At 38.6% G+C, this 21,067-nt stretch overlaps 1 protein-coding gene across 1 annotated transcript in view; it reads right to left on the bottom strand.

Moving 5' to 3' along the window:
• Positions 1-1,349: 1,349 nt before the first annotated feature.
• Positions 1,350-21,067, bottom strand: part of CDK14 (cyclin dependent kinase 14) — a 313,331-nt gene continuing 293,613 nt past the window's right edge. Inside the window, exon 15 of the mRNA XM_041466561.1 lies at positions 1,350-5,593. The gene's annotated coding sequence lies outside the window, so the exon portion shown is untranslated. The remainder of the gene's footprint in view (positions 5,594-21,067) is intronic.

Genomic DNA, 21,067 nt, shown 5'->3' with positions numbered 1-21,067 from the left:
ATAATTCTTGGTCCTCATTTGTATCAGAGGGATTTGTAGGTTAAAGTTGCCATACAGGTAGTGAGTCAGGATTACAAATTATTCATCTGGACTATAAAAAGGCAACACCTTCCTAAACCTGTCCTAGCCAGTGAGAACTGAGGGTAAAATATAAATAGATGAACATGCATGTGTTTTCTTTGTTTGTTTTTGTGCAATGCCCTCTGGGTGCAGCTGATGTCATTCTGCAGCAACTTTCTAGATTGAAAATGAGGATTCTTCTCCTGAAGTGCTCTGTGATCACGTCGGGGCCAGAACATTCTTCTACTGGATAAAACCTGAGACACTGAAGACCCACATTCAAGCTTATATTGTGCTAGCTCCAAGGAAGACCCTTTCATCTTCAAATATTTCTGATCGCTTGGAGTGAGGACTAAAATCTAGGTCCTCCGTTATTCATATTCTAGGCTAGGGCTGCTGCCCCATCAGCCTACACAGTACGAACACTTGCTCTCCAGTTATCCCCCATCCAGACCAAAATAACTCCTATGGACTCTTGTTTGCTAAAACAGCATATTCTAACATTTCAGGCAAATATTCTAATGAAGTCTATGCAAACTATGCATTGATTTAGCATTCATTGTCTAAAAATAGGTCCTAGCAAGATGCTGGTACCAAAAAAGCTAGAAGCAATGGAAAGGAGGAAAAAATACTGAACACACATATTGATAATATACAGTGTGAGCAAGCACTTGCTTATCTAATGCTATGATGCACAAATAGACAACGAGTCAAGGCAGCGTACGTTCACTGATTGAAATACATAATCAAGTATGAACAAGGATAAATCACACTTCCACATCAATGTTGTGAAAAATGCGTTTTCTATGTTTTGCCTGATTTTCTACCAGCATTATCAGTTTTCTATTTCAAGAGAAATTGTAATAAGCCAGACTTCATCTTCCATACAATGATATATTTTTGTTTTTTTTTTTTTTTTCCCAGAATACTGGCTTTTTTACTATTTTGGTTAAATTCCAGTGTGTTGTAAAGAAGTCCCTTGTCACATTTATAACAAAACGGAAATTGACACCAAACCATTAACCATACTATTACAGACAGAAATGCAAAGAAACTTGCCCTGTGTAGTGAGCACTGCCTTGTAGTTTTGATGAAGCTCGTGTTTGACTGAATCAGTGCCTAATCTTTTCAACATATTACTGTCTAGTGTCTGCCTGCTGCCAAGTACTTTTCATTCCTTAAAAATCTCCTGTTTACAACCATTTCCTTGTTTGGTTTTTGGAGAACAAAGAGGAAAAGAAAGGCTTTATTCCTTGGGTTAGGTCTAGATCACATATACAAAGGAGAAGAGAGATTCTGCTACACTTTATTCAATATGATGTTACAAGAAAACAACAGTTACAGCTGACAAACCATTACATCTTTCATAATACAGACAAATTACAAGGTGTAACAAATAATGCGACACTTATTTTACTGTACTGTTTACGATGCTGTTCTTCTGAAGTATATATATATATTTAATTACATTAACATTGTTTTCATGTACCAGCCCTCCCCTTTTTAATTTGTTAAAAAAAAAAGAATACCTCTTAGTGCACCATACAAAAATCCGCATGGAAGCTGGCAAGCAGGAATTTTGTATGCAGCACCATGGAAATGCATTTTGGGGGGATGGGAATTATTAGTGCATCCTTTACTTTTAGATTTTTTGCTTATGTGAAAAATGCAAGGCAGTAACATACAGTCACTCCACCTAAATGCTGGTAGGGGAGAGTATTGTTATGCTCAGTAATGCAACCTACTTCTGTTTATAGGGGGTGTCTGCATTTTGCTCCTTAGTCTGTACAGCCTAAACCTTTTATATAACAAAGATTACAAACCCAGTAATATTCACAGATGAATATTTTGTATATTCATCTTTTTGTATATTCATATATTGAGCATTGGCTACACATTTGGTTGTGTGCACTGACATGGGGTGTACATAGTCCACCAACCCACAGGGTGTATATTTAATTATCTTACCTTCTCTTCCCAGGAGTCTGAAGTGCAGAACCCATATGCACCAAAGAGAAAGCAAAATCCCCTGTGCCTCTGTCTACTGCAGATTGAATTTTCACTGTTGTTGTACTGATGACTTGTCCTAAGCCATGGTTCTGATTAAAAGTAAGAGTGAGAATTAAAAGGACCCAACTGATGTAGGACCCCATACAATAATGTAATGGCAGAACTATTGGAGTGTCCTGTCTGGGGTGGTGCCTGCTGGGTGTGGATTCGAGTTGAGCTGAACCCAGCATGAGAGAAGACTGAGCGATTTCCAGCTTGTTTACTTGTAAATTTATGTTCTGTGTACTTGAACTTGAAAGGACTCTCTGTATCATGTAGACCCTATCTATCACCATCTTCCCTTCCCCATTCACTTAATAGTAGATCCCGCAGAGAGTTAGAACATGCCCTCCTACTTTTATCTGCCTGCTATACCTGCTGCCCTGTTGCTGCTCTCCCATCTTGCAGCAAAGCCAGATCCTCTCAAGTATTACCAGGACAGATCTACTGGATCTCAGCCAAGTGGTAGGAAAATGCAAGTTAAGCTGCTGCTGGCTACTCACTCTGAGCAAACCCCACAGTTTCTCCAGGACTGTGCCCCAAAGACTGTTGGTCACTGAAGCCAACTTTTGACTTCAACAACATGACAATGTGAAACATCATGTTCCAGGCACCCACATCTGGAAGGCTGGGCTGCTTCTTGTGTCTTTGAAGATTCTTTGGGGAACTGATTTCAGAAGGATGAGAGAAAAAGAAAGTAACACTACTGATCTTTGCTGAAGCTGTCTCAAGAGCATTCATAGGGTTTAAACAGTCCATTCTGCAACACTGAGAAGAGCTGTGGTGAAAACAGCTGGAGAGGTGGGCAGCTGTCTGATGGGTGTCAGGCTAACCGTGCAGGTAAGGGCTCTGCTGGAAGGGAGAAGAGTGAAATAAGGCTGTAGTGTCAACTGTTAGTTCCCTGGGCAAAGGAGCTTCTACTATCTCAAAAAACCCCTTGATATTTCCCAGCAGATTTAATGTTACAGTAGATTAATTTGCAGTGCTCATGTGAAAAGCACCATCCTGCTGAGCCTAGGTTGCCTTCATGCCAGGAGAATGCCAACAGGGCCCAGAACCTCCATGGGAGAGCAGCAAAACCAAGCCACCACAGGCAGTCAGGGTGCCTGGAAAGTAGGTGCAGAAGTAAGAGACCCTGGTCACTCCTTAAAGATCAGTAGGTGAGATAACTTCTGCTAAAGTTACTGCTAAAGATTACTACTAAATATTAAGTTGCTATTTAGAAATCTAGATATTTATGAACTTTCATTCAGGCAGTTAATTGAGTTTGAAGATTTTTGGATCAACTTTATTTCAGTGGTTGCTTAGAAGTGGGAATGGGGCAGAGAGGATAATCTCATGTGCACATGTGTGTTCACACACATGCTCACGCACACATACCTTAAGCAAACACTGTAGATGAGTCGCTATGGATAGTAATGTGCCAGGCTTGTGGCAATTGGGGAATTACTCTATATTAAACCTTCAGATGTTAGTTGAACAGTGTAATTGCTTGCCTTCAAATTTAAGCTGTCAAGTAGAAGCATCTATGAAACTACCCTTATATTCCTAATCAAAATCTTCGTTACATTTTCAAAAATTCTTCAGATTTTGCAGCAAGTTTTTTTTCTAAAAATAGCTAATTTTAATCATCAAACTGCACACAATTTAAGTAGCAAAGATAATGTATAAAAGACTTTTCTCTTACAAAAAAAAGGAAACATGAAACCCAAACAAACCACATCTAAGGCAGTTTCAGTGTGTGATAAATTCAAAAATTCAGTGGTCACTTTTCCCCCTATAAACACAGGGGAAGAACTGTAGTAAGTTCTAAATATGGTTGTGACTGAAAGTGGCTTTCAGATGGCTTTTAGCAGATCCTGAAACAGAGATGTCAGTGGGGAAAATTGTCTTTTAATGGCTGTGCAAATATTGAGAATATTTCCACGGTTCAGTTCTTTGAAAGTGTAGACTCCTGTCCTAGTTCATTAAGAGACCTTTTGTAGCTGCTTGTGCATTCAAGGATTTGCCTTATTTGGTGTCTTTTTCTTATTAAACACTGCTGGAGTTTAATAAGATGGCAGTAGCACAAATCCTTTTCCCCTCCTTTTAAACACTGAAAGCTAACCAAAGCATTACCACACTTCTTTAAAATGTAATTCAATGCATCCAGCAAGCAAAGGATGTCAAAATTATGTGTAGAATAATATTGCCTAGCAAGTGCTTCTGTCCGAGCAGCACTATAACTCAACAGTGACTTTTGCAGCATACCTTGCCCTCTCTGAATGCAAAGTTGTAAAAAGTGCACTTTTTCCACACCCCTGAACACAATGCTCTCCCCAGCCAAAATGTAGCAGGGGCTTCCTTTTCTAAAATCACACACACAACTTAGTTTCTTGCAAAGTTTGCATTTGAATGATTCATTCAGAAAAGCTATCTAAAGACTAAGGATCATGTAGTGCCTTCCAATCAGCTCAGAATACCTATGGAAAATAACTCAAAAGGTGCTTTGGTGTGGAACAGTAAACGGTCTGGAATGAGGAGAATTCTCCACCTTGCTTTGTACATGGCAAAGTGAACAGAGCTAGATTTAATGAAGTTTTTCTGTACCTCAGTGTCTGCCTTGAATTAAACAGAACAGTTTTGTCATCTGTTTTCAAGAAAATATTCAAAAAAGTAACTAGTGTGAGGAAAAACATAGAGATGTTAGCCCAGACCTATAAAAAAAGAAAGATATAGTCTTGAAGAGAATAAAACCATAAGGAACTCACTGTGTATCTGTCAGCTGCATACATCTCATCCTTTTTGCTTTGTCTTTCTCACAGGCCTATTTTGAAAACTGGCATGCTACATAGCCTAAGCAGAGTAACCAAATTTAGAGTACTTAAGTAAACATGCAATTATTGCCATGTTTTTAAATGGATATGAATGGTCTGAGGGGATAATGAAAAAAGAAATAACCCAACAACACTCAAGGAAGAGTGGCAAGTGTTGTAATTGTCAGCTGATCAGACAAGCTGGGCTTGCCCTGGGAAGAAATAGTCTTCCCATTGGTCGCAAACTATGCACAACCCTCAAAGAAAATACACAGTCTTTTATGCCACTGTTGGCTCTTTTTGTACAGTTGTTACTGAAGAAGTGTGAACACCAAATGTGTTGTCTGAAAGTATTTAAGACATTGCTGGTGAAAGCATAAAGATCCTTACAAAGATGCAGCACTGCAGTGGAAAATCAAACAAAATCAAACACAAAAGACTGAAAGAGTACATGCCATGTATCAGTAAGCAAAAGCTTAATCTTCACATAGTTCTCTGAAATCACAAGGTATCCAAATGCGTGCAAGGTTTTAAATAAATTGCAGGGAAAAACAGGGTCTTGCCAGCTTCAATTTTCTTTTGAATGAAATCCACCATAGAGACAGAAAGGAAACAGGCCGTGGTTCCTTCCTGGTGTCAGCCTCCTCATTAGGTTTTTGTTTCCCTCCTCCAACCTGGTAAATTTAATCCTGTAAGGAAACAATATAAATTATAATAAGCCTCATGAATTGCAATTTTTTTTTCACTTGGTACAAGATAGGTTAGGCCAAAGCCAGTTATGAAGATGCCAGCTCAGAGTGAAGGGCAGACTTCCAAAGCATGTTTAGAACTGGTACCTCAGGAAAATGAACTTAAAACACCAGTGTTTTCAGGGTGCTCACCTAAGTGAGATATATTAATCCATATTCATATGTCTGTGGCCCAAGAGCTAATCTTCACAGGTACCATTAGCACTGACATTCTCCATGGAAATTATAGACAGCTGTAACCAGTCATCTCTTCTAAAAGTGGCCACACCCTCTGAATGCAAAGGAAGGTTGCTAAAAATGCTGGCAGAGCTTCAGGAGTTTACAAGCTTTTTTTGCCCCTTTCTTTTTTTGCCCCCTTTCTCCCTAGCGATCTCCTCCACAACAATGCTTGTAGCTAGTTTTTGAAAAGTCCTCCTCAGTTTTCTTTTTCGAGAGTTGTTTGGGGCACCCTGAAACAAATCAGAAACATTTCTGCAAGTATACCAGGTTATGGGGCCTCTTGGTGTGCTGTGTCTAAATGTATTTACCTTTATTTCAGTGTATTTCTATTATCTAGGCAGATAATTGCAAACTCTCCTTTCAAATATAAAAATAGACACTATCAATAGCTTCACTTATGTTGTCTTTCACTCTACTGATGAAGAAACTCAAAGCAATGGCTGCACTTGCACAAAGGTATCCTGATGTTTTTGAGGTTTGCAAAACAGGAGTCAGGCTGAGAATGTGGGACAGGAAAACAAAGTATCCAATATCTGTGAGAAGGGCCACGTGAAGGGTTAATGAAGGCTGGATGAACTGGATGAACTGAAGCCACTGAAAGGATTTTATAAATAACATCTTTAACTCCTAATAAATCTCCAAGCAGACTTCTATATCAAGTAATAAAGTGAGACTTTCTGAGAAATTCTGAAAATATATTTGTTAAGTTCTCCAAGACTAGAACGAGATACAGATATGTAGATCTGATACATTTTTAAAATGCTGTTGCAGGAAGACAGTCAGATGTGAAGGAATTTCATCCCTTAAAAAAAAGGAATGCTGAAATATTCATTGAGCATGGAACTGGTTTGTATTAGCATGTCCTAAAACTATTTAAATCAAACTGGATGCAGGTGCCAGTGAATCTAGTCTAGTCCTCATTTCAAAAGCAGGAGAAAAACAAGACATCGATTTTGAACTGCAGTTTCAAGCATAGCACTTTAATTGTGACTTTCAACAAAACACCCCAATGTCTATGCAATATCTTAACTTCTGTAATTTCAGGGGTTCCTGTCATGATTCTTGAGAGGTCTTCTTCTATTCTTTAAGCACCAGGATACCTGAACTGGATTAACGAAAGCCTGTTCTTAAGCATCTTGGGCCCTCTTGGAGCTTGGTTTACCACCTCTAGAGTCCTTCTTGGGTTGTTTTCTAAATGTGTCTGGAGCTTGTGTGGACTGTTTATTCCACCTGACAGTCCCACTTTCCACAATGTCTAGAAGCTTGGCTGAAATGCCAATAAATCTTGTTTCAAGGAATACATTTGAGCTGATGCATTTAGTTTACCTCCAAAAGCTTAAAAAGAAAAGCAATGTTTGGAATGTGCAGGGATTCACAACTGCTCAGTGATGAAACACCAGTGATAATATCCCCCAAATTCCAGATTTCCCTTCCTTCATGAGCACTTTTTAGGGGTGTTCTTTTGAGAGCTCCTTCTTGGAAAGAAGCAACTAAACTCCCAAAGCTCCTTCCAATGCTGAGGTTGCGTTTGCCCCCACTGCCACCTACACTCCAGTTGTGGAAAGCAGGCTTGCAATTTGGAAGCTACATCTGCCCAGGTCCAGAATAGCTGGCCTGATTTCAGGCTAAGCCCAAATTACTGGAGTGCCATAGAGTGGCATAAGCAGCAGGGACATCTGAGACAGGTAATAAAATTAAAAGGATAGCAAAGTCTCTGGATGCATGTTTTTCCAGTAGTTATCAAATTGCTCAGAGGGTCATTGCTCATTTGAGAATAACTGCAATTTAATTACAGAGAACTTTTCCTTTCTATCACTGGACCTTGGGAGAGTATCTAAATGAGTTAAGTATCACACTTCTCCTAGGATTATGCTACAATTTCCCAGTAAGAAAACTACATTTTGAAGAAAACATCTGGTTTCAAGTTTGGCTTTGTAGGCAAAGCTGATGACACATTCTCCAGGGCAGGGCCTGAGCTTGTGGAATGGAGAATATCTTCATTAGAAGCTTAGCACTTCCAGAATCGAATCCTAGAACATTAAGAGATTCTTTAGAAAGGAATATACTGAGAGCTGCTACCATATAACACATGGGGGGAAAAAAAATATCTTTGCACACTGGACTACTGCCAGCACCAATGCACACTGCAGGCAGAACACTGAAGACTAAGAAAGGGTAGCAGGAGTTACAGGTTTCTTGCTCTGGCTCAGTATAAGGCAGATCACAGCTACAAGATCACAACTGTACCAGCTCCAGCTTTGCTGGATCCTGCCATGCCAGGGCTGTAACTGGTTTCTTGTGAAGCTTAAAGACAACACCACCATCCACCTTCTGCACAGGCTCCAGATTTAGATTTGATCACTGGAAAAGAACATGATTTGATGCCACATTTCACTAAAGGCTCTGGCTGGGGAAAGCTAGAAGACACAGTACAGCTGGAAGCAGGGAACAGTTTGGTGGTCTCAGTCTCTCTGCAGTGTTGAAATGCACAACACGCCTGGTTTGGGAAGCCAGCCTGCATGACAGACCCACTGCTCACAGAATTGCCAGAATGCACAGGGCGTTCTGAGGCTGAGCCCACAGCTCTGCCTGCCAAGGTGTTTCTCCTGAGTATGAAATCCTTACATGACACAACAAGTGTGGTGGTTAGGAATAGGTGATTGCATCTGAATCCCTAATTCTCTGAATGTGTATTGTCAATTCAAAAGTGGAGTCAACAGGTGAAGTCCCTTCCCTGCCTCAGAGACCTGTCATGGAGTGCCAGCTTTCTCTTACGCTGAACACAGATATGCCACTTGTCAGAGGAGTGCTGTAGTCATTGTGCATTACTCTTCACATTTAATTTTCTTTAAGATGAGACATCAAACAGACAACTCTCCTAAACTGGAGAAAGAGGAGAGCATGTCTTTATCCACAGCAGAAAATCTACAATAAAAAACCCAGAAAATTTTAGACTGGTGTGAACAATCTTTTTTTATTAAAAAAGCATTGTTTCTTTGGAGTGCCTCTTGAAATGAAACATCACTTGTTCACACAACAAAGACCCAAGGCAGGGCCCTCTACACAGTGTTGCCATTCAGTTCCCAGATGGCTTTGTATTTCATGTTTGAATTTTTAAAGATATATTTTAGAAATATCCTTGCTTAAAAATGTATACATTTCCCTCATCATACAAATCAAAATTTTGCCTGGTGACTTGGCAGATTATGTTTATGGCCTCTGGTCACAGCTTTGCTTATAAAATTGTAAATTGTTAAATGGAATATTTACAACTTGTGATTTCCCAAGAGCAAAATGGGGTTCTTTTGTAGCTCCTTAAACATCAAACCAAAACAATAAACCCCAAACAAACAAGCAACAACAAACCCTGAAACATTGAAGACTGCCTTAAAAATGAACTTTTTTCACCACAGATCTGGGTACATCTGGTTTTCATGACATCTCTACTAAACCTAATAGCTTTCTACAAGTAAGCTAATGATGTACTTGAAATATTAAGTGATCTACATGAAGTGACTCATTTCTAAGTTTGTTACCTAGAGGAAACTTCTGCATACATTCTGTTTGTCCCAGACCCCAAATGGGATAGAGTGTTAATCCACATTTAACACTCTATGATGCCAACTTCAGAATGTGGTAGCTGTTGATGTAACAGTGGCTCTAGAAAGGTATACCAAAGCTGTAATTTAAACATTAATCATACTCTCAAGACATGAGGCAGAGGAAGGTGATTAAATCCCAAATATTTTTCTTTATTTTAATTAGTGAAAGAACGTTCTGTCCTGTAAAAATACCAATTCAATACATGTTCCTTTTGGCAGCATCAGCATCCTTCTCTAGGTACTTTTAATTTCTGTATAAATTATCACATCGGGTGGAGCTGTGCTCCCGCAGAGTCTTTAGCATGCAAAGCACACTCAGAGTGCAGGTCTATTTATGTGGCAGCTGATGCAGCAGTATTATAAGAGTATTCCAGTTTTAAAATAAAAAATGTGAGCTGACAACTGGAGATACTGTATTCTTTATGAGCTGAAACATGGAGGTATTTAAGATCATCAACAATAATGCTCTTTCTGCTTCTCCCTCCATCACACATGCAGACACCACAGATGCTGTTCATCCTCGCTGACAAAAATGTACAGTATTAACAGGTGATTTTCCCCACACCTTTTATTCCTACCTTTGTTAGAGAAATCATTTAAAAAAGCCAACCAAACATTAGCAATACTATTTGCACTCAGATAATATCTACGTGCAACTTGTTGCTATAAATATTAATTAATTGGATCACCAATACCCATAATGCAACTTTATTTTGACCTACATGCCCTATGAACTAGATATTTTTTGGATTCAATTTCCTTAAAACCAACTGTCAGCATCATGTGATGGAAGAGATGAAAAATGAAAATGAGCGTTCCTGCTGTGCAGGTGAGTGACCTGTGGGAGACAGCTCTGCCTGCTAGGATTTTTACACGTACCATCAGACACAGACCAATTGATTAGATCATCTTATACCTGCCACCAACTAGGCTCAAGAGACTAATTAGAGAGAGTACTGCCTGCGCAGGCACCCCATTGACACCTAATTTGCTCAGCCAAAGCCTTTGGGGAGAATGTATTATCTGTGCAGCTGCACTTCATGCATTTCTGATTTGAGGCATAAGCAAGGAGTACTTCTTCACTCTTTTGAGCAAACTGAGTATATAAGCCCTTAAGTGCTAAATACAAGCAGACAAATTAAATCTGACCAGCTGCCATAAATCCTTTTCCCCCTTCAAATATATATACACATATACGTTTTATTTTTTATCTATGTCTATGATGTATGTGCACAAATGCAAACATACAAAAATAGTGTATGTATGAGTCTGAATGTGTGTAGAAAGGATGGGTATATAAAGGCATTTCTATAAATATCCGCTTTAAAATATGTAATTGTCACACTGTATAGTGTGCCTTCCTTCACGGGGAAGTTTTACTTCTGTGAAATTTAAAAGAAATGCATTTGTTCTTGTATATGAAAAATAAATGATCTGCAATGTTGTTAGCTCAGGCTCAGAATTACCCCATGGACAAGGCTCAGTAGATTGATGCCTATAAAGTTGCCCTGCATATCTTCAGAGGTGCTAGTTCAAAGATTATTTCAGCATACAGCCTAGCTTTGTTGGAAGATTTTCTTTGGTGGACTGTACCTTGTTTGTGGTTTCCTGAGGAATACTATTCACTAAGGCTAAATATAAGGTTTCATAAATTGCTTTCTGCTGGGCTTTAGTTTTATCTAGTTATCCATGCCCCAAAATACACAGGAGAGGCAAGACTTAAAGCTGCTATTAAAAATTTATTCAGAAAAAAAAAAAAAAAAGAAGAAAAAGAGACACACTAGAAAAACTAGGATTTTTTGACAAGCTGAGAAGGGTTTGAAGAAAATAATTTCAACTGTAGGCTGGTTAGTGATTCCTGAACTAAGAAGCCTTGTAACACACAGGAACATAGTGAATTTGTATCGCTCCTGAAATAGCACTGAAGCCAAGCATCTTCTTCCCTGTCATTTGTCTACAAAGCAAGTTCCAGGAGCTGAATAAGGCTGAATTATTGCAGTTTAATTTTATTTATTTCAGTTTCTGTAGGTCAGTTTATAGTGTCAACTCAGGACCCTGCACCTCTGTAACTAAAGAAGGAAAGAAGCTGTAGCAACACCTGCAAGTTACATGTGTGGCCAAAATATCATGTGATAATCTCCTTTGCAAAACACCCTATAAATATGACTTCCAGTCTTGTTCCTAGGATGGGGCATAACTCAATACAGAGAGAATATCCTCACCTTTCTCCCCTCACACAGGCCACATCTTTACTAATTTACCTAATATTTCTTCAGCTATTTAATATCATTTAATGTTTAAATGACGCCTCTAGATTATCTTGGCAATTGTTGGCAACTGCTCTTTCACAGATGCAGCACTGTACAGGATACACATTATAAGTGATATGATTTCTTAGTAGTAAACCATATTTGACAAATAAGTAGCACAGGATTAAGTGGTTAATTTCTTCTGTTTTCTTCGCTTGTGTCTTAGTTACTGCACTGGTATTCTTATACACAAGGGATTTCCCAGACTATCTAAAGTGATAAAAATTGCTGTATATTCTTCACAGTTCTAACATATAAATCATAATGCAGATCCTTATGGACATATTGCTGTGTTACCAATTCCTCTCTCCACGAAGAATTTTTCACAGATTGACTTTGCCTGTAAGCAGAGCCCTGCAACTCTAAATAGATTTGTGTGTGGGAGTTGACTGCAATTTCAGGGTGGGTGAGAAGAGATGACCCTAAAAGAAGTGAGTGCTAGACAAGGACTGTAAGCTAGTAAGAAAATAAAAAACCAGAAGAGTAATACAATTATAAATGAAATTAATGAGCATACTTTAAATAAGTAATATAATCTTTGAAAGGTGAGATGTCTATGGCAGTGTGGATAAGGCGCTGGAAAACAGAAACCAAGATTTGACTTTGCTGCTGAATGTGACTAGGCAAGTCATTTCATCCCACTGCAACCTGTTTTGTAACGAGGGCCCTGGTTTATGTCCCAGCCTCTGGGTTTAGAGTGTCTCCAAAATTAGTGCCCAGTTTAGGCTGGAGCCACCAATAGGTCAAATTACGTAAATACAGTTAAATTTATCAAAAATGCAATATTAGAACTGTTGCAACATTGGTAGTACTTGAAGTCTTTACTTTGACTGTGAGTTTTCCAAATTGTACCTTTATGCACAGTATGAGTTCAAAATGAAAGTCCTGCATCACCTGACTTGGTGAATGTGCACCCAATAGTCCAGTGTGGGAGGTTGATTCTGAAGAGCCAAGACTTACCCTTAAAATTACACACCAGCCGCTAAGTAGCATATATGCATGTCAATAATTGCAAACCAACCATGCATACTTTGCACACAGGTCTCTACAAAATATTATCATTAATTCCTTCATAGTGTGTCTTATGAGGACAAAAAAAAGGAATACAAACCTGATCTTTACTGTAATATATTTTATTCACAGTATTAATTTCCAATGTTATTTGATATTCTGATTGGTTTCACTATTGATTTGTAGGTATATTTTTAACTTTCAAGTGGCTGTGGTAACTTCCAAATTAGTTTTCTACAAGTCTTTCAGCAAAATTCTTTCCTACCCTAGCTGCCCACAGCTGAAGCTTTTCCTTTGAGTTGAGAACAAAGTCCACAAAGCCCTTCACAATTACCATTTGAATAAGGCTTCACATGAAAAATGGCCAGGACTGAATCTGCTACACGTCTTCTAGTTTTTGAGAATAAAGCACAGCCCTCTGTGAGTGAGCTCTGGGAAAACTAATACTTAGATGAAGATACTACAAAAATAGCAGTGTTATTGAGCTTAATATAGTTTGCATGCAAAGCCATAGAAACCTTACTAAAAACAAAAACACAAATTGAGGATTTTGGTAACATCAAGAACAGAAAAATATTAGTGCTAGTTGTTTGCAAGAATATACTCATATCTGGCAAACATCCAAATCCCTACAACTTCTTCTAACCTTTTTCTATCTGATTAACGTGATATGTCTAAATTGCTGTGCTTCTCACCTTGGTAACTTGCAAAAAAAACTGCAAAAGAGGAATTGACTGAATGTGAATTGGAGAAATGCTGTCTCCCTGGATCTATAATGAGAGAACCTAAACCTACAATTTTTGCCAGTGTTTGACACAATGAGATCCTTATCTCAGTGGTAGCACCAGCTATCATCTCTGAAACAGATAAGTAAATGCTATGCCTGAACAAAATTTATAGACACCTTAATTAAAATATCTGAAAGAAAAAAAAAAAGCCTATCTGTTACAGTTCTCTTATGGTTGTATATAAAGGACTCAGAAAGGAAGTATCTGTTGGAAGATGATATAAAGACATTAATGTCCTGGTTAACAGGTTTGTTACTAATTTGAACTCATCTCTGGAGAAAAGGAACTCCAGAATGGCTGCTGAGAGATCTGCTCATTGCTAAACACTCCTGCAGAGCTAAACAGTCAAGGGATGGGAGATTCAACTACAAGCAGCTGGGTGTGAGTGAGCTTAGCTGTGGTACCCTTCTACCATATCTCACCTTTGTGCCAGAGCCAGCTTAAGAAATTTCCACTGCTGCAAACCTAATTCCTTGTTCCTGCCCTGCCACTTGTGCCCCTGTCAGTCATATTGTAAAATTTTCTGTGGAACTCTCTGTACACTGCATCACTAAAGGTATCAAAAGTGACATTTTTATGTGGAACTTCATAATGAAGTGATCCAGTTAATGCCAAACTTCCAACTAGCTTCATCACAGCTAATGGGATTGAAAACTGGTGAGGGAGCAAGAAGGAACTGCCTGGACAGAGCTAGACAGAAACTTATCACACTCTTCTTGTTTGCGAAGACAAAATGATGGAATAACATACTTATTTTTAATCAGCAGCATTCCCCAGTGCATTACTTACTGAAGAACAAAGCTTCATTCTAAAATCTGAAGCCACCTCCCAACTCACAAATGGCTAATTATTTCCAGGTACCTGGAAACACTGTGAAATCTGCCTTAGCCAGCCACTTAGAGGAGCAGACATAAGTTGTCACATAATGACCTACTAATTAAAAAGGAAGAAAACCATACTCAAAAGCTCTGGGAATACCCGTAAGATGGCCTAATAAGGATAATCTCTGGTACATGTTTCAAGGGAGCAGCAAACAAGAGATGGCTGAGAGCCCATGCCTCTGACTGGAAGTTCTTTGAATTTTTTTGGTTGGTTTAAATTTTTTTAGCAGCAAAAAAATGCTGGCCTGCCAACATATCAAGGAGATGCTTAACAGTTTGTGAAGCTTCAAGTCATATTTAACCAGAATTCAGAGAATTCAGAAGGGATAGAAAAGCATCTGATTCTTTATAGGTCACTATCTAGTTTTGAATTAAGAATATAACCCTAGAGTTCAGGGACAGCAGATCAACTGTGCCCTCCAAATACCACAAACGAAAGTTGTTGACTGCCGGTGTCAGAAATGATGGTAGCTGCTCTTAACAGTGCTATTTATCAGCTCAAACCTAAGCACATTTATTTATTTATTTATATTATCTGCAACACAACAGCTGACCAACTCAGAACCCAAATTAGATGAAGTGTTTGACCACCTCCTTCCACTGCTCCCCACCTAACATAACAAGAAGTACATATCTTCAGAGAACTTAATCAGAAATGTATTCTTGCTTTTCCCTGTCATGGCTTTTATCTCCAAAATGAAGTCTGCTGGACAAAATGACATATGAAAGACTAAATACTTGCTAGATGACTCATTAGCATTTACCTCCTCCCAAAAATTAAATCCTGCCTCACTGAAAAAATAAAGTATCTGCAGGTACTTCAAAATACAGCATTTTGTATACATGTGATTGTTAATATGAGTCAAGCTGCTTCTTGAGAACTAAGTAGTCTTGGAACAAATTTAATGCTGCTGGTTTAATGAGTCTAGAGATGGGTGTGGACCATTTTGCTCTAACAAAGATTCCTTGGAATTTAAAAATGCCTCTCCAAGGGATCACAACACTATAAACTACCTCAGACCCCACAGATAAATGCTAAGCATTAAAAAAAACAATGTGCAAATGTTTATCACTACCACAATCATTCTAGTAGCCTGCAAGTACCTACAGGCACCTTGGAATTAAGTTACATCTTTTTTTCTTTTTTCTCCTTCAGAAGACAGGGTGAGTGTTCAGGTGCAGAAGGAAGAAAAAAAGAGGGATGGGTAAACAAAAAAAAAATTCCATTTCTCACCTGCATTTTTATTTTCATTTGTGTTCTTCCTAGAAAGTACTTTTCAAACCAGCAAGGAATTTTTAATCTGGAATGTGGAGTTATGAATGCCTTTGTTTTTAGCTTGACAGAACAGATATTATTGCAGCTGCATTCAGGATAGTAAAGATCCTTCTAGCTAAACACCATCTGGTTATACATTCTGTTTGGTGCTGTGACTTTTGAGAGACTGAACATCAAGGCAAAGAAGTCATGTCAATTAAAATACATTTTTTAGCACAGAACTGCAACACTTAAGCACATATAAATTAGACAGAAAGCAGACCTCACATGCTGAAGCAGAAGGATCTTTCCCATTATTATAGCATATTATATTAATGGCAAGTTTAAGTAATAGATGTATTTAAATTTTGGAATACATTTCCAAATATGATTATGTCCTAAGCTCTTAATCTATGTGCCCACCCATACCATGAATGCCATACAGTGGTATTTATTGACAGAGATATCAGGAAGTCTTTGCAGTTGACATTTGCATGTCTCAGTTGTTTCCCAACCTAAGAGTTCTTAAAATTAGAATGGAACAGAGAAGACAAAAATCCCAGTTTAGGAAATGCAATGGTGTCTTTATGAGATATTGCTTGTCTTCATGCTCATTCCCTAGAGGATGTGCTGATACTTGCTGAATGCTGCTATGCAGTCCTTTCACCTATACAACTCGCACTTGGGATTTTTGCTGAAAATCTGTGACATCAGAAATAGTTACTGGCAGCTTCAGGCCAGCTGCTTTCTTCCCTACCAGTTCCATTTTTACATACAAAACCATATGGAGCACTGAAACAGAAATATTTCCCCAGTGCAGTCTCTGGGGCATTAAATGGAAAAAATGTTCCAGAATTAGCACCTCTACAGAGCATCACTACAGCAATGAGGATATTCTATCTGGTACATAAGGAGATCACAAAGTAGCTCAGTGATTTTATTTCTCAGAGTTCCCACTCTGGTTGGGGTAAGAACCTTTTCCACATGTATGACCAAGATGTTCAGATATTTTGCATGGTTTGGGAAATCTAGCATGAGGTTCCTCTCACAGACACGACTTTTAGAAACCAAGCAGGATCTACACTCTTTGAAAACCAGACCTCTTTCAGATATTACAGAGGCTTCTCCCTTCCATTTTGTTTTTTAAAATACTTAAAAATGTTTTTAAAAGCCAGTCTAGCACACTAGAGAGGCTTGTGGCAGAAACAGTAGATGTCAAATCAGGTGCAACATACTGTGCATTTTGTGGTATGCAAAGACAGGGATCGTGGTAAGATGAAGCACTAAAGGCTTTTCTTTCAAAAGTGCTATAAGCATTGGTTTTCTTGTAACTGCGAGAAATACTTAATCTTTTTTTGAAGCTCCATTATAAAAGTAAGGTTTTGCATAGCATCTCATTTAAATAGTTTAAATGACACAAGGTTAAGAACAGGAAAGCCTTTCACCAAAGGTGGTTAGTCCTTTTCAAAGATTTCATATTATTTGAAGCTTACTTTCACTGCATTCTTTTACCTTCCTTCTTTTACCTTGGCTGCTTCCCAAGTGGGTATAAGTTAATTAAATAGGATTTTGACCCTTTAACCTTCCCTATAAACTGCATCTTTACTTAACTCTATTTAAATAAATCAGATAAAAAACCAATCATAGCAGAATATATATTTTTACAGCTGCAGAAAAAACAAACATGTCTATTAAGCTTATTTGTAAGTACTTAGTAGTCAAAGCAACAGCCAAGACTCATGGATGATTTTAATTAAAATAAATCTGGGTGGGCACATAAATTCATTTACAATGTTTTTTTCAAACTGAAACTCTCTAGCATTACTGAACAGCAGAGCACTACAGTAAGTTCTCGTTTGTTTGTGGCAACTGAAGCTCAATCCACCCAATTAGCTTGTATTCCAGTTGAGTGAAGTGTAAATTGTATCTACAAAAATAATATCTGAGATATGAGGCTGAAAATTGTTACAGGAAAGAAGAGAAAGAAAGAGCAGAACAGATGGACAGATAACAATTATACAATGATACCCAGCACCTCTGTAACTGACATGCTCTGGGTTTAAATATCAAAAGGAGGTGAAATAGATGCACCAGGAGAGCACTGAATTGCTCTCTACAAAGAGATAGTGTGCTTTCTGTATCTCATTAGCCCTTTTCACCTTAAAGTACAGGCTTCTGATTATTAGACCCTTCCAAAAAGCCTTTTAAGTTCATCCGGAAACAAAATACAGTTTAGGTATGAAGAATGATGGCAGTTATGTATGGAGAAATGAGTAACTAGCTCATGTATAAAGAATGAACAAAGAACTAAGCTGCTTCTTTGTGCCTAAGTGATGTGCTCAGGTCTCTGCATAGGCAGTAACAAAGGCACTGCTACTGGATTGATCACATCTCTCACCCACAGTAGGGACTGAACTAAAATTGAGTTCATCACAGAAATAAATTCTTCCAAAACGCAGGCCTTTATCTTGATACATTAACAGCGATATCACCTAACCACCTCACTGGTACAATATGTTCAAATTTTACAGCCACTGGGTGATAAATACACACCTTTTCAAGGGTTCTAATTTTTGATTATTGATTAGGACATATTTGCCCCTTTCCTGACACATCTCTCAACCCATCCTTGCTGAATAAACAGCACGAAGATGGCAACAACAATAATATCATGTATGAGAAACCCCCACTGCAGCATGAGCAGAGGCACAAGTGGGGAGGCAGATCAGTGTACCAACTCACATCTTTCAAGGTGCAACTCATCTCCTCATTTAAGCACTTGGGGGTTTGTAATGGCATCATGCATCATGTTTTGTCCACCTTTGTCAAACTATTTTAGACCAGGGCTGTTACCATGCATAGGCTGTGATAACAAGGATTAACAGTAATAGGGTTTTCTGTTTCTCACATTGCACAGAAGAGGATCATATACTCCTAACAGCAAGATTTCTCTGCAAGATTTCTTCACTGTCCCTAAAACAAAGCTATCTAAAATAAAATGTAGCAGTAGAGAGTGTTCAAAGGAAAAAAAAAAATCAAAAAATGCATAGGAAATTCTGGAAATTATAGTAAATAGTTTAAAGGCATGTCAACAGCCTGTAACTCTCCCTTCTCAAACATTTTTATCCTGTCAAGTAATAACCAACAATAAGGGTACTGTAAACTCAGAAAGATACTTTCTTTGTATTTTGAAAAGGCTTTGCATAGAGTTATTTTAATTATTTTCCTTCTATAGTAAGTAGAGGATGAAAAAGATTTCTGAAATAAGAAATGTTATTGTTAACTCACTAATCACAGCTGAGGGTCTTAGGGGCAGTCTGGTTCCTGAAATATCTTTGAGCTTATTTTACAGTATTGACTTAGTTGGTGGTATCCCTGTCACATGGATTTCAATGCTAGGCACCAAAACTTCCCCTATGCAGAATTACAATAGACAACACTGAAATCATATCCTGGGAAATTCTAGATCACTAATACTTGAAACAGCGATTTTTAAATTAATTTTAAGAAGTTAATTTTTCATTTGTAAATGCCTATTTATGAGGTGATTGAGTTTTGAGCCAATGTGTAAATTACACACTATGTTATTTATTTTTCAAACATAAAATACATATCCCTGCTGTTTTGAGAACGACTGACCCTTAAAAGTCAAAGCAATGGCTTGATTCCTTTGATTCTGTGGGTGCCACAAATGAGAGGGTTATGAGCTTCCCTGTTTTGCTTCTTGACATTCAACATGCTTATGGCTTGGGACCAACAGAGTAGCTGGGGGAAACCGAGTATCAACACATAGGAAGAGCTGCTAAGGGGACCTTGGAGAAATGTTGAGACGATGGCCAAGGAGCCCTGTGTGGCACAGCAGACAGGAGGGGAGCCTGCAGCCAAAGCCAGGCAGTCACACAGCTACAAACTATGAGGTTTCACAGCAGAAGCTGCTATAATATGGAAATAGATTCTTACCCTCTAGGCCCATATGTCATCACACCAAGCTAAGCTGAAGCTGCCAACTAAAATGGGCAATTTCACATGAACTTGGCAGGGTGGCTGCCAACACAGAGCTTGTTTTTCACTGGTGCCACCCACTCTGCTAATCCAATTCTGTCTCCTGACTTGCTTTTAAATAATAATGAACAGCAGATGGGAGGGGAAAATGTTACTGGCTGTTAAGCCAGCATGTGAGTGAGGCTCTTTGCTTTTCACATATCTTGTGCAAACTAGCTCTAAATGCAATCTCAAGTGATTAATAGTGGTTAAACGAGAAAGCCAGGATTTGCCATGTTCTCAGTCATTTAATCTTTGACCAGGACAGGCAGGGAAACAAAACAGTCAGAAGAATAACATGTTCAAAGAGAAAGAACCAACTTCCATAATATTTAACTTTGATAAAGGTATGGATGGACTCTTCTTCCCATCCTTGCAAATATCATATTGGTGGGGTTTTTTGAGCAGTGGCATAATATGGGGCAGCTAAGTACCAGAGCAATATTAAAAATATTAAAAATACCTTTCAAGTTAAACACACAGTAATCAGGACAAGCATTATTGAGTATATTCCCATGGCTGACTCCTTTTTGATAAGAAGAGAGGAAACAGGCTGAAGCACCAGGTTAGGGAATAGGGATGTGACTGTCAGGAAAAAGGGCAGAGGGAGGCACGGAGAGGCAGCGGGCAGGCAGCAGAGAGCAAACAGCCAGGAGGCTGCCTGTCTCTTCAGCAGCAGCAGGAGGACCTATTGTTCCTGGGTCACACAACATTATCTCCTGCCCAACAAACAGCAGGTAAGCTTGTTTGCACAATGCACTGTGTTTTCTCTTGTGTCAGCCTGACACAGAGGATAATCACCTCCTACTGCTGCCTGCTGACCCCACACTGAGGATTGAAAGGTAGGAATCCCACTGGCAACATATCTCCATGAAGGTGAAAGAAGGTGTCAGTAAGAAGGTATCAATATGATTCCATACACCAAAACCTCTTCCACTGTATCAGTTTCTGAAAATTTGGGAGCTGAAAACTTTGGAAAGGAGTTAAAATGCTTGTGCACGATATCTAATCCCTTGTACACCTGTAACAGTCTTTAACACATGGTCATTTTCTTGTCCCCAAAGAAACCTTTGCCACATTTGCTGCTTAAACTATATGCTGCTTTTGTAAGGCAAAGGGTTTTATTGAAAATAAGACCCTTGATTCCTTTATTGTGGAAGTTGGAAGGTCTCAAGTAAGTTGAATGGGCAGACAAGAAAAAATAACAAAGTTTTATTAGCTGAATGCTTGGAAAGTTGCATTTGAGTCCTGCTTCTGCCATAGCCCCTACATGGTGCTAGAAAACTATTATCAGATCTCCTACAATAC

This window comes from Pyrgilauda ruficollis, unplaced genomic scaffold (genome assembly GCF_017590135.1).
Source record: "Pyrgilauda ruficollis isolate IOZ18807 unplaced genomic scaffold, ASM1759013v1 scaffold2, whole genome shotgun sequence".
NCBI classification, from domain to species: domain Eukaryota; kingdom Metazoa; phylum Chordata; class Aves; order Passeriformes; family Passeridae; genus Pyrgilauda; species Pyrgilauda ruficollis.
This window is presented reverse-complemented; position numbering and strand designations above follow the sequence as displayed.